Raw genomic sequence first — 20,074 nt, 5'->3', positions numbered from 1 at the left:
ATCCCACATCCTTAAAGCGGCTCGCCCATATGCAGCAGGGAAATTCACAGACCTTCTTAAGCAGGTGAAGGGAAGTTCCACCAACTTAGAAGCCCGAGGCACCATCAAAGCATGGCGCAACCTACTCCTGTTCTGCAATGTCTGTCTTGTAGTTCCTGACCACATCAGTCATCAAGGCAGTGCGCAACTACCCAAGAATGGATAATTGTGTCCCTCTGCCCCATCATCGCAGGAATCACAGAGGTAGACCCAAGAAAAGTTTCACTGAAAACGAGAAAATTTGCGCACAGGTTAGCAAAACAATCGAAGAAGGAATGAGTGGTATCGATCAATAGCAATAACATGGGTTCGAGTCCTTGGCTAGTGCAGTGTGGTTATTGATCAATACCACTCGTTCGTGGTCACGATAATATAAAATACTGCTCGTTGTACTAGTACACCAAACAGGGACTAGAATGAAATTAGCCTAGAGTTATCCACACCATCGTGTGTCCTTGGGTAATGAGTACAACATCCAGTTGTGCTGGATGCGCTACTCTTAAGGATCGTATGGCCCAGTGGATTAGGGCGTCATGTGTTTTCGCCCACCATGAGGTAGGGCAAAGCAGCATGGGTTAGAATTCTTGGCTAGTGCAGTTGTGTTATTTATTTTATTTATTATCACACTGGCCGATTCCCACCAAGGCAGGGTGGCCCGAAAAAGAAAAACTTTCACTATCATTCACTCCATCACTGTCTTGCCAGAAGGGTGCTCTACACTACAGTTTTTAAACTGCAACATTAACACCCCTCCTTCAGAGTGCAGGCACTGTACTTCCCATCTCCAGGACTCAAGTCCGGCCTGCCGGTTTCCCTGAATCCCTTCATAAATGTTACTTTGCTCACACTCCAACAGCACGTCAAGTATTAAAAACCATTTGTCTCCATTCACTCCTATCAAACACGCTCACGCATGCCTGCTGGAAGTCCAAGCCCCTCGCACACAAAACCTCCTTTACCCCCTCCCTCCAACCTTTCCTAGGCCGACCCCTACCCCGCCTTCCTTCCACTACAGACTGATACACTCTTGAAGTCATTCTGTTTCGCTCCATTCTCTCTACATGTCCGAACCACCTCAACAACCCTTCCTCAGCCCTCTGGACAACAGTTTTGGTAATCCCACACCTCCTCCTAACTTCCAAACTACGAATTCTCTGCATTATATTCACACCACACATTGCCCTCAGACATGACATCTCCACTGCCTCCAGCCTTCTCCTCGCTGTAACATTCATCACCCACGCTTCACACCCATATAAGAGCGTTGGTAAAACTATACAGTTGTGTTATATATATATATATATATATATATATATATATATATATATATATATATATATATATATATATATATATATATATATATATATATATATCGGAGTCCGTTTTGTGTTTGGATTTCCGTGCTTTAGTTGTATTTTCTTTACATATACACCTAGACAGAGTTTACCATAAGTAGTGATGCTACCTATTTAACCTGACTTATTTGTTGTAGATCTTACGGTGTCCCGTAGCTCGATCGCTAGCGCACTCAACTCACACACTGAGGTCCGGGGTTCGAATCTCCTCCGATACGGCTGGAAAACATTAGGGACGTGTTTCCATAAGACTCTTGCTGTTCCTGTCCCTATTCACCCATCAGTTTAAAATGGGTACCTGGGTGTTAATCGACTGGTGTGGGTCGCATCCTGGGACTAAACTGACCGAATTTTCCCAAAATGCTCATCATAACAAGGGACACTCAATATAGCAGGTCACTGATGTCAGCTATTGTCTGTATACCTTGTACATGTTCTTGTAGTAAATAAAGATATTATTATTATTATTATCATTATTATTATTATTATTATTATTATTATTATTATTATTATTATATTTTCTTTCTACAAATGACCTCCAGTTGACAGATATTGTAGAGAGAGATGTATTTATTCAAGTGGTGTATTTAATCAAGCACGATATTATTATTATTATTATTATTATTATTATTATTATTATTATTATTATTATTATTATTATTAAAGGTAAGGTGCCGTGAATGAATTAGATGTTTGTTTACTGTGTGACGGGTTCGGATCGGAGAAGTTAGGACACATGAAAAACTTAAAGATCCGGATTCAAGGACCACATTTTGGACCCAGCGATCAAGGCAGACAACGTGTTGGAAGCGTTAGCGATGGCAAGAAGACGCCAGAAAACCTTTAAATTCTCGGAAGAGATATAACTTAACAAAAGTTTTGCATCTAATAAGTTGTTGGCGAACGCCTTTACAAAAGTTTGGCCATGAATTTATCTTTTAAAAAACGGGATACGTATTACACACACACACACACACACACACACACACACACACACACACACATACACACACACACACACACACACTGTCTTACACAGTGAGCAAGGTAACAGAGAGGATAATCAGAGAGTTGTGAAGCACTTGGAAAGCAGAAGTTTGATAAACAATAACCAGCTCGGGCCTAGATATAGCAAAACTTGTCTTACAAACCATCTGGAGCTGTGGGACACAGCAACAGAAGTGAGGCAGGAGAGTCAGGCAACTACATATTCCTGTACTACATTTGACACTGTGTCTCATAAGAAACTGGGATTAAAATTTGAGGAGCAGGCTGAATAATAGAGAAAGTGCTACTGTTTATTAAATGATATAAAGTGGAACTGTGAGCTTGGAAAAGAGTGATTTTCTGAGAAGATGATCAGAATATCAAAGTTAATAAAGAGCGACTGCTGAAGGAGTGGTGATAGAATCTGAATTGTTTCTGATAAATGTAAAGAACGTATCAGAAAAAGAAAGTATCTTACAGGAATCTCAACGGATAGTCATTCACGCTCCTCTTTACCTCTGACAAGCCCATCATCAAATATACCTCACCTGAGAAACTAAGAAACTAAAGAAAGTGTAGAAGTTTAAGTATGCCTAGTTCAACAGCAAAAGAATCACTCGTAAATGGATGTGGATTGCTGTATGAATGCTCTAGCAAATGACTGTTAGATTTTAATTCCAGAAAATGGAAAATTGTTTAAATCAGGGAAGGGCGAAGATGGTGTTAAACAATGCAAGCTTCCATCAAGGAGAAGAATGTCGGGGTGAGGTATATAACGAGGGTATTTCAAGGGATATTTACAATCGATTAACCTCTGCCACAAATGCCTACTTGTAAATCATAGGTAGATTTTTAGGAACAATTCTGATGCTAGAAAGTATAAGATACGAGCTAGTATAGAAGGTTCTTTTGCTGGATCAGGAACTTGTATCTTGGCAAAGACATCAGCTTTCTCCTGACTTCTACTAGAGATGGCCCCATCCTACCGATTTAGAGGTGGAGTAATTTCATCTAGCGAATAACCTTGTCGGTCCTTGACCAAGGACCACCGGGTTTTGGAGCCCACTCTACCTGATGCCAGTTTTCCTTGTCGTGCCAGCCTCCCATCTAGAGATGGATCACTTTTGGACTTCGTCTATTTGCCGACAGGTTTGTCTGTGCAGGTTACTCTCAGGGATAGTGAGTTGCTTCTTATACCTTCTCCAAGCCTTGTACTGAGTAGTAGCAGCCTCTCAACATAGAAAGCAGAACCATGTGAAGGATACATTAATGTTGGAAATTAAGAATATGCTCAGTAAAGACGTTCACTTGGATATCAACGTCATCTTGTAGAAGACCATTTCAATCGGAGGCAGCGAGCTGAGAGCAAACGGCCGACCAGTTTTCACTTTCCTGCAGCCACAGTGTGCGTGTGGCTCTTCACCTAGCTCTGTTGGAATCCGCAATGTCGTAAAAGCAGCCTTGTGGTCAGATGACCCAACATAGCCAAGGGGTTGACAAGTGACTATGCTTTCAGACAGATCACTCACTATTAGGTCAAGGGAGGAGTCTGAGATGTGAGAAAGGAAGTCATTAAAGTTTCTCATGTCAAACACTGCAAGAAGGTCATCAAAATCCTTGTCACCAGCATCAATAATATGTTGAAGCAGATGGGAGTCCACATTTTCTATCGGAATGTTCTGCTTCTGAGGTCTGTACATTGCACGTGTTAGTACAGAGGTTCGTTCTGCCGATTATAATGGACTTAGGGAACATCTGTCTAATCTTGATTGGGGTTATCTAGCTAATGATTAGTGTTTATGCAAAACTTGAATAACATCGTTTCCAGCTGATTAGGAATGGCAACATTAATGAGCTAGGCATGTACACTTTTAGAAAAGTATACGGCAACGTCTCCTCTTTGTCCTTGCCTGTCTCTTCTCATCTATGACATGTAGCCAGGAAATCTAAGACAAATACTCAAAATGTCTCAGCAAACGGCGATCATGTCTGGACGTTGAGCGTTCACGAAACTGCGCGTGAGCTCATCAACATTGGTACTGAAGCCTCTGGTGTTGGCTGATAGACACTCTCTTTCTTTTCTTCTCTCTCTCTGTCTCTGTCTCTCTCTCTCTCTCTCTCTCTCTCTCTCTCTCTCTCTCTCTCTCTCTCTCTCTCTCTCTCTTTATCTCTCTTTTATTTTTTTTTAAATTTAAACAGGGTTTTACAAGGATAGGATTCTTAACTTTACTTACAAGCTAAGAGCTGTTACCTACATCATCTCATTTTAAAGCCTTTTATTGTTATGAAAAACACAAGTATGGAACGTGATGAACGTGATCTGTGGGCCAGCAGCTTCATTTGATCAACTGATTTTATTTCGTTGACATCATTATGCTGTACGAACATGTTCCAGACTCGAATCATTCTAGGAGAACCATGCTTAGAGATCTACCAGGAAGGTAATCACCAGTGTAGAGCCTGCAATTCCCAGTGCTTGCGGTTTTGCCAAGAGTCCTTTGTGCCATACTCGGTCGAAAGCACCAGCGATGTCCAGTGGTACTACTCAGCTGACTTTGGATTCATCCAGTGTCTGGTGTCATTTAGTAGAAAGGTTTAACAACAGATCAGCATCAGAGTAACCTTTTTTGAAGCTATATTGATGGTCACAAAGAACTGAGTGATAGTCATATGCAGACATCTGCCGTGAGATTATAACCCGAAGAATCTTGCCAGTGACCGACAGGAGTAACACTGGTTTGTAGATGTTGATTTCTGATATGCTCTTATGTTTTTATGAACAAGGAATACATTTGCCTCTTTCCACCGAGAAGTCCATTTACATTGTGCTACTCAGTGCTAATAGATGCGTGTTAGAAATGCTGCTATCTGGTCTGCACATGATCTACTCAGCAATCTTGGGCTCAACTTTTCTTGGTCCACAGCCTCTTCTTGGACCAGAGATTTAAGAAGATACACGTCCTCCTACCTTATTGTCACCACTGACAACTTTGACACAGTTCTTGCGGCTATCCAAGGAGGTTCACATGCTGGATCAGGAACTTGAAACTTGGCAGCAAAGTGTTCGGCGAAAAGATCAGCTTTGTCCTGACTACTAGTAGAGATAGTCCCATCCTGTCGATTTTAAAGGGGGAATAAGTTTATCAGGCGAATAACCTTGTTGGTCCTCGCTCTCTCTTTCTTAATCTCTGTTTTTTGTTTTACTCAAAGTGTTTTTCTGACTTAGTTGCTAAGAACTGTTACGGATATCAATTAATTTTATTGTCTAGTTTATTGTTACAAGACAAACAAATAGGGAACAGAATCAAGTTGGAACTATCTGTGGGCAATAAATTTTATTTGGTCAACTGACTTTATTTCGTTGATGTTATTCTGCTGTACGAACATGTTCCAGACTCGAGCCAACCTAAGAATAATCACAGATGAAGTGATGTTCTAGAGAAGGGTACAACCAAAGTATAGTTGCTGTTTGCTGCCCGTTTGTTGTGTAGAAGCTGTTTTCTCGCTCTCTGTGGAGTGGGGACGAATGTGGGACTTTCACAACATTGGCTTTTTACATAACACAAAGTCCACCCACATCTCTTCGGTGCTGGAGGCTCTGCTAAAATGAAGACCTGTCCAGGCCATTTTCCAGGCGAAAGATGAGTCGTCCTGCTCTGTTCTCTATTTTGTCAAGAAGCCGAAGATGAAACGGAGGGCAGGCAATCCAAGAAATTGGAGTAAGTGGAGTATACTCGAGGTGTGAGGACACTTGTGCCTCGTGGAAACTGTCAGTCAGTTAGTCTCTCTCTTTTCCTCCCACCATTCCTCCCTCCCCCTCTATTCCCTCTCTCTCCCTCCTTCTCTCTCTCTCTCTCTCTCTCTCTCTCTCTCTCTCTCTCTCTCTCTCTCTCTCTCTCTCTCTCTCTCTCTCTCTCTCTCTCTCTCTCTCTCTCTTTCTCTCTCTCTCTCTCTCTCTTCAACCTCTTCACATCCAACCTTCACCTCAGTTTCCTCATCTGGTATAATTCTCACGGTTCAAGAACATTTCCCACACTACCTCTGTTTCCCTACCTCCACTCCCTCCATCCTTCCCTCTCCATCACCATTCTTCTAACCACACCCTCCCTCCTGTTACCTTCATTCATACTGCCAGTACGATAGAAGCACAATGATGCATAAATTTACTCAGGTTCAAAGTAATCAATGTTCATATGTTACCAATACTATATAGTTCACTCTTACGAACACAGGTAAAGAATGGCCCGTGAAACCTGGTCGTAATGGCAATGTGGAGCAAACAAAACTCAACAGTAGATTATACTCTATATTTGCCTTCAGATAATATACAAGTATGTACACTATGTGCAATATATACTGACAGAATAGTAAGTGTACACCACGGTCACAGAAGGCAAAGCAGAAGCCAGAGAATGTGCACCCTGCTTTACCGGAAGCTAAGCAAGTCTGCCAATGCTTACCACAAGTGAAGCACATTGTTTCAGCTTTGGCAGGCTTGCCTGTGATGGCCAGTGGACCAAGGTACTGATTTAATGACGGGTACCCTATTGATCTTTAAACCCTTAGCACCTGGTTTGCTAGCTGGGAGGTAGCCTATATGGGAGTGTGACATACACCAAATAAATTGTAAGATACTCTTTGCATGCCACCCCCCACCCCAAAAGGGCTCTAATAGCTGGGACTAGGCCTCTACCTCCATGAGTAGCATGCCGCCATGGAACTGAACAATAAAGGAACCGCTTCTTCCCTCAATCATGCTGCTTTAGAGGAATCACAACCCGATTTTAACATCTTGTTATAAAAAAAAGGACTCCTGATATGATTTCAAAATTCTCCATGAGGAAATATTGTACATTCCTGATCTAGACTCATGCTTCACAATGGCCACATGCCAGTGGCCACCAGCAAGTAATTTCATCTTGTACAATCGGGCTCAACTTTTCCTCGAGACTGAAAGTCAAACTCTACCCTAGAGCAAGACAGCAGACAGTAGAGCTAACATCGACTGAAGACACCTGCAGATGGCAGGAGAATGTCTCCTTACTAAGAAAAAAAAATAAAAACATCATTTTAAAAACAACATATTAATATAGAGGGGTAAACGAAGAGCTAAACTTCCCTATATGGTTCCTAACATATCCTAAACCTATACACAGGAAAGAGTGTCTGCCAGCACATTCTTCTTGCTGATATGTATGACTAGTGTTATAGGGCTGCAGCTTGAGACTCCAACTCATCAGACGTGTATTGTGTTTTTTCATGGTGTAGAGGTAGACTAGCGGATTGTGATTACTGTAGACTGTGACCACCTGGCATGACTGCCCCACGAATATCTCGAAATGCTCATTGTAAGTATCGGAGTTAGGGCTTCTTTCTCTATGGTCGCATAAGCCCTTTGGTGAGCTAGATATTTGACTGAGAAGTAAGCGACAGGCTGAAACTATTTTTCCCCAGATTTCTGTAGGAGTGTTGCCCCACACCTGACTCGCTACAACACTTGCAAAGTTCTGTCAGAAGCACCTGTAGAAGCCTACTATCCCTTGAAAACGTTGGAGGGATTTCCTATCATGAGGTACTTTACCACTACCTACTTTATGGCCCAAAAAAGTAATAGTAGACGTGCCAAAGGATGACTTGAATAAATTGCCAGTTAACTGAAACTCTTGAACCTCTCAAAGAGAACTTTAAGTCGAGAGACATGTTCGTCCCATGTATCGGAAACTACTGCTATAGCATCCAAATAAACCTTATATTCCTTTACTAGCCTGATGGATCAGCCTCTGGAATGCGGCAGGCGAGTTCTGCATTCCGAACGGGGTCACAGTGTATTAATAGTGACCTGGTATCATGAAGATAGATATTTCCTTCGCTTTATCTGTTAAAGGTACCTGATAGTAACCTTTAGGGAGGTCTTGTTTAGAGATGATAGAGACCTTATCCACTAAGTCCATTACATTATCCAAACTTGGCAGAAGGTAAGCATCAAGAACAGCAACCTCACTAACCTTATGATAGTCTGTACACATTCGAAAACCTCAATCGGATTTCTTAACAAGGATACATGATGAAGCCCACGGACTGGACGACTCCTTCACTAATCAGTGTTCTAACAGAAATGCTACCTCCTGTTGAAGTAGCTTTTGTTTTTCTGAATTAGCTCTGTAGGGGGAGAGTGTAATAGGCTTAGTGTTTCCGACATCTACATCATGATATTCCAGAGTACATTTTTTCGGGACATCCTAAAATATGTCAGGGTAAGTTTGTATGAGGGCAGTTAGACTTATTTTTATTCTTTAGAAAGCGCTGACATTAAAGAGGTAGGATCCTTGAGGAGAACAGAATTAGAAAGTTTAACTTGGTTCTGGAATAATGTGCAGGGAATCAGGGTCCTCTACAGAGGCAGAGGGCAGAGTCATTACTGGGACTTTATGTAGGCTATTAAACATTTTAATCTGATTTATATGGTAAATTTTACTTTCCGTGTGTTTGTCAAGGGGAGCTACAACATAATTTACATCAGAAACTTTACTTATTATTTGCACTGGTTCCATGAATCTAGCTTCTAAGGTGTGACCATGTGCAGGTTCCTGCACCAGAACCTTGTCTCCTTGATTAAAGGAGCGAAACTTTGCCTTTCTGTCATACCTTTGTTTCATAGGTTTTGGAGTAGATTTTTAAGTTAGCCTTAGCCAACTTGCAATCTTGAATTAGGGTTGTAGAGTACTATGTGGACGTCTTCTGCCATCCATCCTTCCTTGAATAATCGTAGAGGACCTCTTACATTGTGCCCGAAGATCAGCTCAAATGGACTGAACCTTGTTGATTCCTGCACGGTTTCTTTCATTGCGAACAGAAACAGAGAAAGTGATTCATCTCAGTCTGTAGGAAAATGCGTGTAAAAGGTTCTCACCATAGTTTTTAATGCCTGATGGAATCTTTTCAGGGAGCCTTGAGACTTAAGGAAATCGACGTAATCTTAAACTAAGCAGCAAACATTAAAAGTAATTCAGGCTCACTCATTAAAGTAATCCATAATTCCGTCCCCCCCCAAAAAAAAAAAACATTCAAAGTAATGCACAGTTAACACTTATTAAGTAGTTTATAATTTACCTGCACATATACAGAAATATATAATTAACAAACACACACACACACACGTGAATGTCTTGACGAAAATATATGGATGATATGACGGGAGAGACTCAGAGATGTCCATGTTTACAGATGATGTGAAGTAAATGAGGAGAATTCAGTCGGAGGAGGATAAGGCAGGGCTACAGAGGGACCTGGACAGGCTGCAGGCCTGATCCAGCAACTGGCTTCTCGAGTTCAACCCCACAAAATTTAATGCCATGAGGATCGAGGAAGGCCAAAGAAAACCGCAGAAAGAGTACAGTCTAGTAGGCCAAAGACTACAAATCTCACTCAAGGAAAAGTATCTTGGGGTGTGTATAATACCGGGCACATTTCCCGAGGCGCACATCAACCAAATAACTGCTTCAGCATATGGGCGTCTAGCAAACCTAAGAACAGCATTCCAACATCTCAGTAAGGAGTCGTTCCGGGCCCTGTACACTGTGTACGTCAGTCCCATATTGGAGTATGCGGTTCCAGTTTTGAACCCACACCTGGATAAGCACATCAGGTTTCCAACGAGAAGAATCCTGGAGCTAAGGGGTATGTCCTACGAGGAGAGGCTAAGGGAACTCGACCTGATGACGCTGAAGGACAGGAGGGACAGGGGGAGGGGATGATTACGATACATAAAACACTGAGAGGAACCGACAAGGATGACAAGTTTTAAAGGCTCAGATGAGTCACAGGGATGTTAGGAAGTATCTGTTCAGTCATGAGTTGTCAGGAAGTGGAATATACTGGAAAGTGAGGTGGTGGAGGCAGGTACCATACATGACTTTAAGAAGAGATGATAAAGATCATGGAGAAGGGACAGAGTAGACCTAGTGGCGACCTGTGACGAGGTGGGGCCAGAAGCTATGATTCGACAGGTTCAACCACAATTAGGTGAACACACACACACACACACACACACACACACACACATACAGGAATGAGGAACTACCTGAACGGGGACAGCAGCGTTCAGTGGGACAGTGAGAAGTGGGCACCTGGCAGGGGGTCCCGCAAGCCAGTTAATGAGATGATGGAGATATGTAGCAATAAACCAGGCAGAACTGCAAGGCTGCAGACCTGGTCCAGCAATTGGCTCCTGGAGTTCAATCCCACCAAGTGCAAAGTCATGAAGATTGGGGAAGGGCAAAGAAGGCCGCAGACGGAGTACAGTCTAGGGGGTCAGAGACTACAAACCTCACTCAAAGAAAAAGATCTTGGGGTGAGTATAACACCAGGCACATCTCCTGAAGCGCACATCAACCAAATAACTGCTGCAGCATATGGGCGCCTAGCAAACCTCAGAACAGCATTCCGACATCTTAATAAGGAATCATTCAGGACCCTGTACACCGTGTACGTTAGGCCCATATTGGAGTATGCGGCACCAGTTTGGAACCCACACCTAGCCAAGCACGTGAAGAAACTAGAGAAAGTGCAAAGGTTTGCAACAAGACTAGTCCCAGACCTAAGAGGTATGTCCTACGAGGAGAGGTTAAGGGAAATCAACCTGACGACACTGGAGGACAGGAGAGATAGGGAGGACATGATAACGACATACAAAATACTGAGAGGAATTGACAAGGTGGACAAAGACAGGATGTTCCAGAGATTGGACATAGTAACAAGGGGACACAGTTGGAAGCTGAAGACACAGATGAATCACAGGGATGTTAGGAAGTATTTCTTCAGCCACAGAGTAGTCAGTAAGTGGAATAGTTTGGGAAGCGATGTAGTGGAGGCAGGATCCATACATAGCTTTAAGCAGAGGTATGATAAAGCTCACGGCTCAGGGAGAGTGACCTAGTAGCGATCAGTGACGAGGCGGGGCCAGGAGCTCGGACTCGACCCCCGCAACCTCAACTAGGTGAGTACAACTAGGTGAGTACACACACACACACACACACACACACACACACACACACACACACACACATGCACACACACACACACACACACACACACACACACACAGCAAGGCTGGACTTAGTATTCACCTTCAGTAGTGCAGATATCGAGGACATCACATATGAAAGACCCCTTGGGGCCAGTGACCATGTGGTTTTAAGCTTCGAATACACAGTAGAGCTACAAGTGGAGGGAGAAGCAGGAAGGCCAGGACGAATGAAGCCAAACTACAAGAAAGGGGACTACACAGGAATGAGGAACTACCTGAACGGGGTTCAGTGGGACAGAGAACTGGCAGGGAAGCCAGTTAATGAGATGATGGAATATGTAGCAACAAAATGCAAGGAGGCTGAGTAGAGGTTTGTACCCAAGGGTAACAGGAGTAATGAAAAAGCCAGGATGAGCCCATGGTTTACCCAAAGGTGCAGGGAGGCAAAAACCAAGTGTGCTAGGGAATGGAAGAAATATAGAAGGCAAAGGACCCAGGAGAATAAGGAGAACAGTCGTAGAGCCAGAAACGAATATGCACAGATAAGAAGGGAGGCCCAAAGACAATATGAAAATGACATAGCAGCGAAAGCCAAATCTGACCCGAAACTGTTGTACAGCCACATCAGGAGGAAAACAACAGTCAAGGACCAGGTAATCAGGCTAAGGAAGGAAGGAGGAGAGACAACAGGAAATGACCGTGAAGTATGTGAAGAACTCAACAAGAGATTCAAAGAAGTGTTCACAGAGGAGACAGAAGGGACTCCAGAAAGACGGAGAGGTGGGGCACACCACCAAGTGCTGGACACAGTGCACACAACCGAGGAAGAAGTGAAGAGGCTTCTGAGTGAGCTAGATACCTCAAAGGCAATGGGGCCAGATAACATCTCCCCATGGGTATTGAGAGAGGGAGCAGAGGCGCTATGTGTACCCCTAACAACAATATTCAATACATCTATTGAAACAGGGAGATTGCCTGAGGCATGGAAGACAGCAAATGTAGTCCCAATCTTTAAAAAAGGAGACAGACATGAAGCGTTAAACTACAGACCAGTGTCACTGACATGTATAGTATGCAAAATCATGGAGAAGATTATCAGGCGAAGAGTGGTGGAACACCTAGAAAGGAATGATCTCATCAACAGCAGCCAGCATGGTTTCAGGGACGGGAAATCCTGTGTCACAAACCTACTGGAGTTCTATGACATGGTGACAGCAGTAAGACAAGAGAGAGAGGGGTGGGTGGATTGCATTTTCTTGGACTGCAAGAAGGCGTTTGACACAGTTCCCCACAAGAGATTGGTGCAAAAACTGGAGGACCAAGCAGGGATAACAGGGAAGGCACTACAATGGATCAGGGAATACTTGTCAGGAAGACAGCAGCGAGTCATGGTACGTGGCGAGGTGTCAGAGTGGGCACCTGTGACCAGCGGGGTCCCGCAGGGGTCAGTCCTAGGACCAGTGCTGTTTCTGGTATTTGTGAACGACATGACGGAAGGAATAGACTCTGAGGTGTCCCTGTTTGCAGATGACGTGAAGTTGATGAGAAGAATACACTCGATCGAAGACCAGGCAGAACTACAAAGGGATCTGGACAGGCTGCAGACCTGGTCCAGCAATTGGCTCCTGGAGTTCAATCCCACCAAGTGCAAAGTCATGAAGATTGGGGAAGGGCAAAGAAGGCCGCAGACGGAGTACAGTCTAGGGGGTCAGAGACTACAAACCTCACTCAAGGAAAAAGATCTTGGGGTGAGTATAACACCAGGCACATCTCCTGAAGCGCACATCAACCAAATAACTGCTGCAGCATATGGGCGCCTAGCAAACCTCAGAACAGCATTCCGACATCTTAATAAGGAATCGTTCAGGACCCTGTACACCGTATACGCTAGGCCCATATTGGAGTATGCGGCACCAGTTTGGAACCCACACCTAGCCAAGCACGTAAAGAAACTAGAGAAAGTGCAAAGGTTTGCAACAAGACTAGTCCCAGAGCTAAGAGGTATGTCCTACGAGGAGAGGTTAAGGGAAATCAACCTGACGACACTGGAGGACAGGAGAGATAGGGAGGACATGATAACGACATACAAAATACTGAGGGGAATTGACAAGGTGGACAAAGACAGGATGTTCCAGAGTTTGGACACAGTAACAAGGGGACACAGTTGGAAGCTAAAGACACAGATGAATCACAGGGATGTTAGGAAGTATTTCTTCAGCCACAGAGTAGTCAGTAAGTGGAATAGTTTGGGAAGCGATGTAGTGGAGGCAGGATCCATACATAGCTTTAAGCAGAGGTATGATAAAGCTCACGGCTCGGGGAGAGTGACCTAGTAGCGATCAGTGAAGGGGCGGGGCCAGGAGCTCGGACTCGACCCCCGCAACCTCAACTAGGTGAGTACAACTAGGTGAGTACACACACACATACACACACACACACACACACACACACACACACACACACACACACACACACACACACACACACACACATACACACACAGGCGCACACACACACACACACACACACACACACACACACACACACACACACACACACACACACACACACACACACACACACACACACACACACACACACTCACACACACGCACACACACACACACAGGTCAGGTCAGGTATCCCATGCAGACGTGGGTGCACAAGGCTCCGAGAACCTTAGTGTTTTAAGGCGTGCAGTAACTGCTAGCAGTAATCAGAGGTAGTGACAACGTCAGTGAGCAATCCTACGAGTGATAACCAAAGTTATTAGTTAAAACAAGTCGAGAGGAAGCCTGGAATCAGTAATATTTCAAAGTGACAAACCGTTGTGGGTCTACTAGGTGCTGTTGCCACACAGATTCAAATATACAAAGATCAAAGCAAGTGTGGAAGCGGGAGTTCAAGAATTACCAGCGTTTGGTTAACAAGTGTAATGTGGGGCACCATAGAGTGAGAGGGAAAAACGTAAAAAAAAAAAAAAAAGAGAAAGGAAAAATAAAATATACAACAAGGGAAGGTAGCAGTCGTAGGCCTGCTGAGGCAGTGACGTCACAACAAGTTGTGTGCCATTATACATATAAAGTGAAGTGTATATAAGTGTATACTATCATAAGTGAAAAGTGATATCGTGTGATGAACGCGGGATGTATGAGCACATATGGTTATAAACATCACGGGTGAAGGATCTCCAAAATAGTGAAAGAAGGCCTAAGTACGACGACTACGTCATCAGCATCTGGCAACTTGTCACCGCACCGTGCAGAGCAAGTACTCACTCACCTATTGTGGTTTGCATGTTGCATCCTGGCGTCTGGCCTTGCATCACTGTTAGATACTGGTCACTCACTCCTGCAAGCTATTACGAGAATTAGTGTAGAAATAGCACAGTTAAAGTGAAGAAAGTGTTGAGGAGAGGGTGAGGAGGAAAGCAGACTAGCGAGGGGTAACGTAGGGGTAAGGTAGTGTTTCTACCGGTAGTTATTAGCAGTAAGAATACTTAGGAAGCTAGGAAGTCCTCTCTCAATGTGAACAAGGAATAGGATAATAACCAGCAATAATTGATACCCAGAAAGGGCAATAAGTGGAGAGAGTAGCATTACTTGGAAAGACAGCTGAGACTAAATTTGAGGCTACACGACAGAGAGGTATAAAGGATCTTTCAACCACACCACCTACCCCCCACTAACCATCCCTCCCTCACACACACACACACACACACAAGGGTAGACACTTATAGAAGCTTTAGACCCTAGTAGCAAGTTCCGCTTTTTATAACCCAGAATTACTGGTATGTATTAGCAGTATCTCCCCCTCACACCTCCCCCACACACATGAACACACACATATACACACACACACACATATACACAAAGACACCTGCACTAGGACAATATGGTAACTAACTAGGCGAATACACACACACACACACACACACACACACACACACACACACACACGAACACGCATGAACACACACACATACACAAGCACATATACACTTGACACAAACACGTACCCCCCTCCCCTAACCACCTCTCCCCCTTCCCTAACCACCTCACCTTAGCCACCTACCCCTCCCCCAAACCATCTAACCCCTCCCCTATACCATCTAACCCCCCTCCCCAACTACCTCCCCCTCCAATAATCACCCTCCCCGTCCCCTATAACCATCCATCCCCTCTCTCTCTCAAGCACGTACTCCCCCTCCCCTAACCACCTCTCCCCCTTCCCTAACCACCTCACCCTAGCCACCGACCCCTCCCCCAAACCATCTAACCCCTCCCCCAAACCATATAACCCCCTCCCCCAACTATCTCTACCCCTCAAATAACCATCCTCCCCCTCTTCATAACCATCCATCCCCTCTCCCCCCAACCATCTATTCCCCTCCCCCTAACCACCCCTCCCCCTTCCTTCTGTGGAGCAACGGGGGAACCTAGAACTAGGATGAGAACAAGGGGCTCGAAGGACGAATCTGGGGGGAGGACTGGGAAGCAGAGCTCAAAAAAAGGGAGGAAGACTGGGGAAGGAGACTAGAAGAGCTGGCAAGGAAGATGGAAGAGAGGTTAGAAGTAGAATGCAGAAGGTGGAAGCAACATGCCACAACAGCAGAAAACAAGATAAAGAGATTAGAAGAGGAGCTGAGACATCTGAAACAGCATAAAGACAAAGATATTACAGAAGTAGAATCGGCAATGGCAACATCAGACACAGACAACAGGTCTGAAGGGAGCATGGAAAATAAACTGTATGCAGAGGTCCTGTCAAACCCACATGGGGCCAAAACAAAGACAGGAAGCACACTAGGACAAAATGGGAGGTTGAAACACATTGAAGGAAGGAGCATAGGGGCCATAGCTACAGAAGGGACTGAAGGAAGGAACACTCCATGGGAAGGAACTAAAACACATCAAAGGATGCAATGGGAGTCACAGTGGGAGGTGGAAAGGGAGAGATCTATGTTTGTCTATTGGCTAGACGAAGCTAAAGGGGAAACTTATGAGGAAAGAAAGCAGGAGGAGAAAAAAGCGATTGAAGGTATCATGAAGGTGATAGGCGAGGGGGAAATGACCCAGGTGGCAAATTTTCGGAGAATTGGGTGGTTCACAAAGAAAAGGAATCGGCCTCTCAAAGTAATTTTCAAGGCAGAATCAACCCGAACCATGATCCTGCAGGAGAAAGCACGGCTGAGAGGCAGGCAGGAGTTCATGAGTCTGTACCTCGATCGAGACAGAACACAGGAGGAAAGGAAGACGATGAAAGAGAGTTCAGAAACGAAAGGAGAAATGGGAGGAAATGAAAAAGGAGAGCAGAATAACCCAGGAACAAGTGGAAGGACAAGCACACCCCCCAGAAACACCTGCAGAAGGAGACCCCAGCCACGACACCCCCAAGGCAAGTGAACAATCCAAACCAACCATCACACACCGATCCCTCTGTTCCCACCCCCCACACAACAGTTCCAGTATTAGAACAGAAGTTGAAGGTTTGGTACACAAATGCAGATGGATTAACGAATAAACATGAGGAATGGCATGAAAGAATCAATGAGAAGTCCCCAGACATCATGGCAGTTACAGAAATAAAACTCACGGGGACAGTAACAGATGCAATCTTCCCACCAGGATACCAGATCATGAGGAAAAATAGAAGGGGCAGAGGGGGAGGTGGGGTTGCTCTGCTAGTAAAAAACAGATGGAAATTCGAGAAAATGGAAGGCATAGATGAGATGGGAGAAAGAGACTACATAGTAGATACACTTCAGTCTGGGGAACACAAGGTAGTCATTGCAGTGATGTATAATCCACCACAGAACTGCAGGAGGCCAAGAGAGGAATATGAAGAGATCAACAGAGCAATGGTGGACACACTTGCTGAGGTGGTAAGAAGAGCTCACTCCAGCAGAGCAAAGTTGCTGGTTATGGGGGATTTCAACCACAGGGAGATTGACTGGGAAAACCTGGAGCCACATGGGGGTCCCGAAACATGGAGAGCCAAGATGATGGACGTGGTGCTGGAAAACCTCATGCACCAACATGTTAAGGACACTACCAGAGTGAGAGGGGAGGATGAACCAGCAAGATTGGACATCATGTATGAGAGTCCCCTAGGAGCTAGCGACCACGTGGTTCTGTGCTTTGAATATATAGTAGAGCTGCAAGTGGAGAGAATAACAGGAGTTGAATGGGAAAAGCCTGACTATAAAAGAGGGGACTACATAGGGTTGAGGAACTTCCTGCAGGAGGTCCCTTGGGACAGAGAACTGGCAGGAAAGCCAGTAAATGAAATGATGGAATATGTAACAACAAAATGCAAGGAGGCAGTGGAAAGGTTTATTCCCATGGGCAACAGAAACAACGGGAAGACCAGAACGAGCCCCTGGTTTACCCGACAGTGTAAGGAGGCAAAAACAAAGTGCAATAGAGAATGGAAGAAGTATAGAAGGCAGAGAACACGCGAAAATATGGAGATCAGTCGCAGAGCCAGGAGCGAGTACGCACAGGTAAGGAGGGAGGCCCAGCGACAGTATGAAAATGACATAGCATCGAAAATCAAGACTGACCCGAAACTGTTGTATAGCCACATCAGGAGGAAGACAACAGTCAAAGACCAGGTGATCAGATTAAGGACAGAAGGGGAAGAACTCACAAGAAATGACCAGGAGGTATGTAAGGAGCTAAACAGGAGATTTAAGGAAGTTTTTACATTAGAGACAGGAAGGGCTGTGGGAAGTCATCATAGAAGGGAACATCAAGAGGGAATATACCGCCAAGTGTTGGATGACATACGAACAACCAAGGAGGAGGTGAAGAAGCTGCTAAGTGACCTTGATACCTCATAGGCGATGGGACCAGACAACATCTCCCCATGGGTCCTTAGAGAAGGAGCAGAGATGCTGTGCGTGCCTCTAACCAAAATCTTCAACACATCCCTTGAAACTGGGCAACTACCTGAGAAATGGAAGAGAGCAAATGTAGTCCCCATATTTAAGAAAGGAAACAGAAAGGAGGCACTAAACTATAGATCTGTGTCTCTGACATGTATTGTGTGCAAAGTCATGGAGAAGATTATCAGAAGGAGAGTGGCCGAACTCCTGGAACGGAACAAGATTATAAATGAAAACCAGCATGGGTTCATGGAAGGCAAATCTTGTATCACAAACCTCCTGGAGTTTTATGACAAGGTAACAGAAGTAAGACACGAAAGAAAGGGGTGGGTTGATTGCGTTTTCCTATACTGCAGGAAGGCCTTTGACACAGTTCCCCACAAGAGATTAGTGCAAAAGCTGGAGGATCAGGCGCATGTAACAGGGAGGGCACTGCAATGGATCAGGGAATACCTGACAGGGAGGCAGCAACGAGTCATGGTACGTAAAGAGGTATCACAGTGGGCGCCTGTGACGAGCGGGGTCCCACAGGGGTCAGTTCTAGGGCCAGTGCTATTTTTGAAATATGCGAACGATATGATGGAAGGAATAGACTCTGAAGTGTTCCTATTCACAGATGATGAGAAGTCTTTATAGGAATTGTGAGCCTCAGCATACAAGTCAGCGGCCTCAGCAACTTCCTCAGCTTTAATCAGATTACGTTCTCTAATGAATGTTCTTATCTGGTGGGGAAGAGCTGTCAGGAACTGGTCAGCAACCATGAAGTCTCTAAGAGATTCATAACTGTGATCAATTCCTGAACTCTCTATCCAAAAGTCGAACAAACGAAAGAGTGTTACTTGTAACTGCTGAAAGTTTTGGCCAGGCTGTAAGGTGGCATACCTGAAATCTTTCCTGTAAGAATTTGTGGTTTTTTGATATGCTTTAAGGATTGCTTTCTTCAGTAGGTTATAATTACATATGATATCCTGCGACAAAGTTGCATAGATATTCAAAGCTGTACCAGAAAATAACATTCCTTACCTGGTAGCCCAGGTGTCAGCAGGCCATTCACAGAGGGTAGCGGTATTTTCAAACCTAATAATGTATGAAGTAATGTCTTCACCCTCTGTGAAGGGAGGTAAATTAGGTGTTGAAATATGTGCACTAGCTGCATGATGTTCAATTACTCCTTCCTCTAATTGTTGTTGTGAAAAAGTTAACTTTTTATTCTCTAATTCAAGGCGAGATTTCTCTACCTCGCGATCTTTTTCCCTTTCTCATGTTCTCTATCTTTTGCTTTTTCCTCAAGTTCTCTCAATTTAACTTGTTCCTCACGTACTTTAGCTCTCTCCTCACGATCAAGTCTATCATGCTCCTTTTTCTCCTCTCTTTCTCTTTCTAACTGTCTTTCTTGATTTTCTCTTTCAATTCCATCTCTCTCCTTTTTCTCCTCTCTCTCAAGGTTCTCTTTCTCCTTTCTTTCTCTTTCCTGGATCTTGGAGCTAATGAAAGCTTCTAAATTTTTCCCTGTTATTCCTAACTTACTGCCAGTGTTCATCCAAAACTGGTATTCCTCCATACTTGCAAGAATAACTTAAACTACCAGGGGAAAATGAAACGGATATATCAAAGAAAACGGAGGGTTCAATTCCTGCTCCGCTCAAACTGTAAATAAATCGGAGGGTTTGATCCCTGCTTCGATTAAACGGTATGTATGAATAAAATCGGAGGGTTATATGCCGGCTCCGACCAAACAGTAAGTTGAATGGGGTCACTTGACCATCCAATCTTTTC

Source organism: Cherax quadricarinatus, chromosome 25, assembly GCF_038502225.1.
Source record: "Cherax quadricarinatus isolate ZL_2023a chromosome 25, ASM3850222v1, whole genome shotgun sequence".
Classification (NCBI taxonomy): domain Eukaryota; kingdom Metazoa; phylum Arthropoda; class Malacostraca; order Decapoda; family Parastacidae; genus Cherax; species Cherax quadricarinatus.
Note: the sequence above shows the minus strand (reverse complement) of the source record.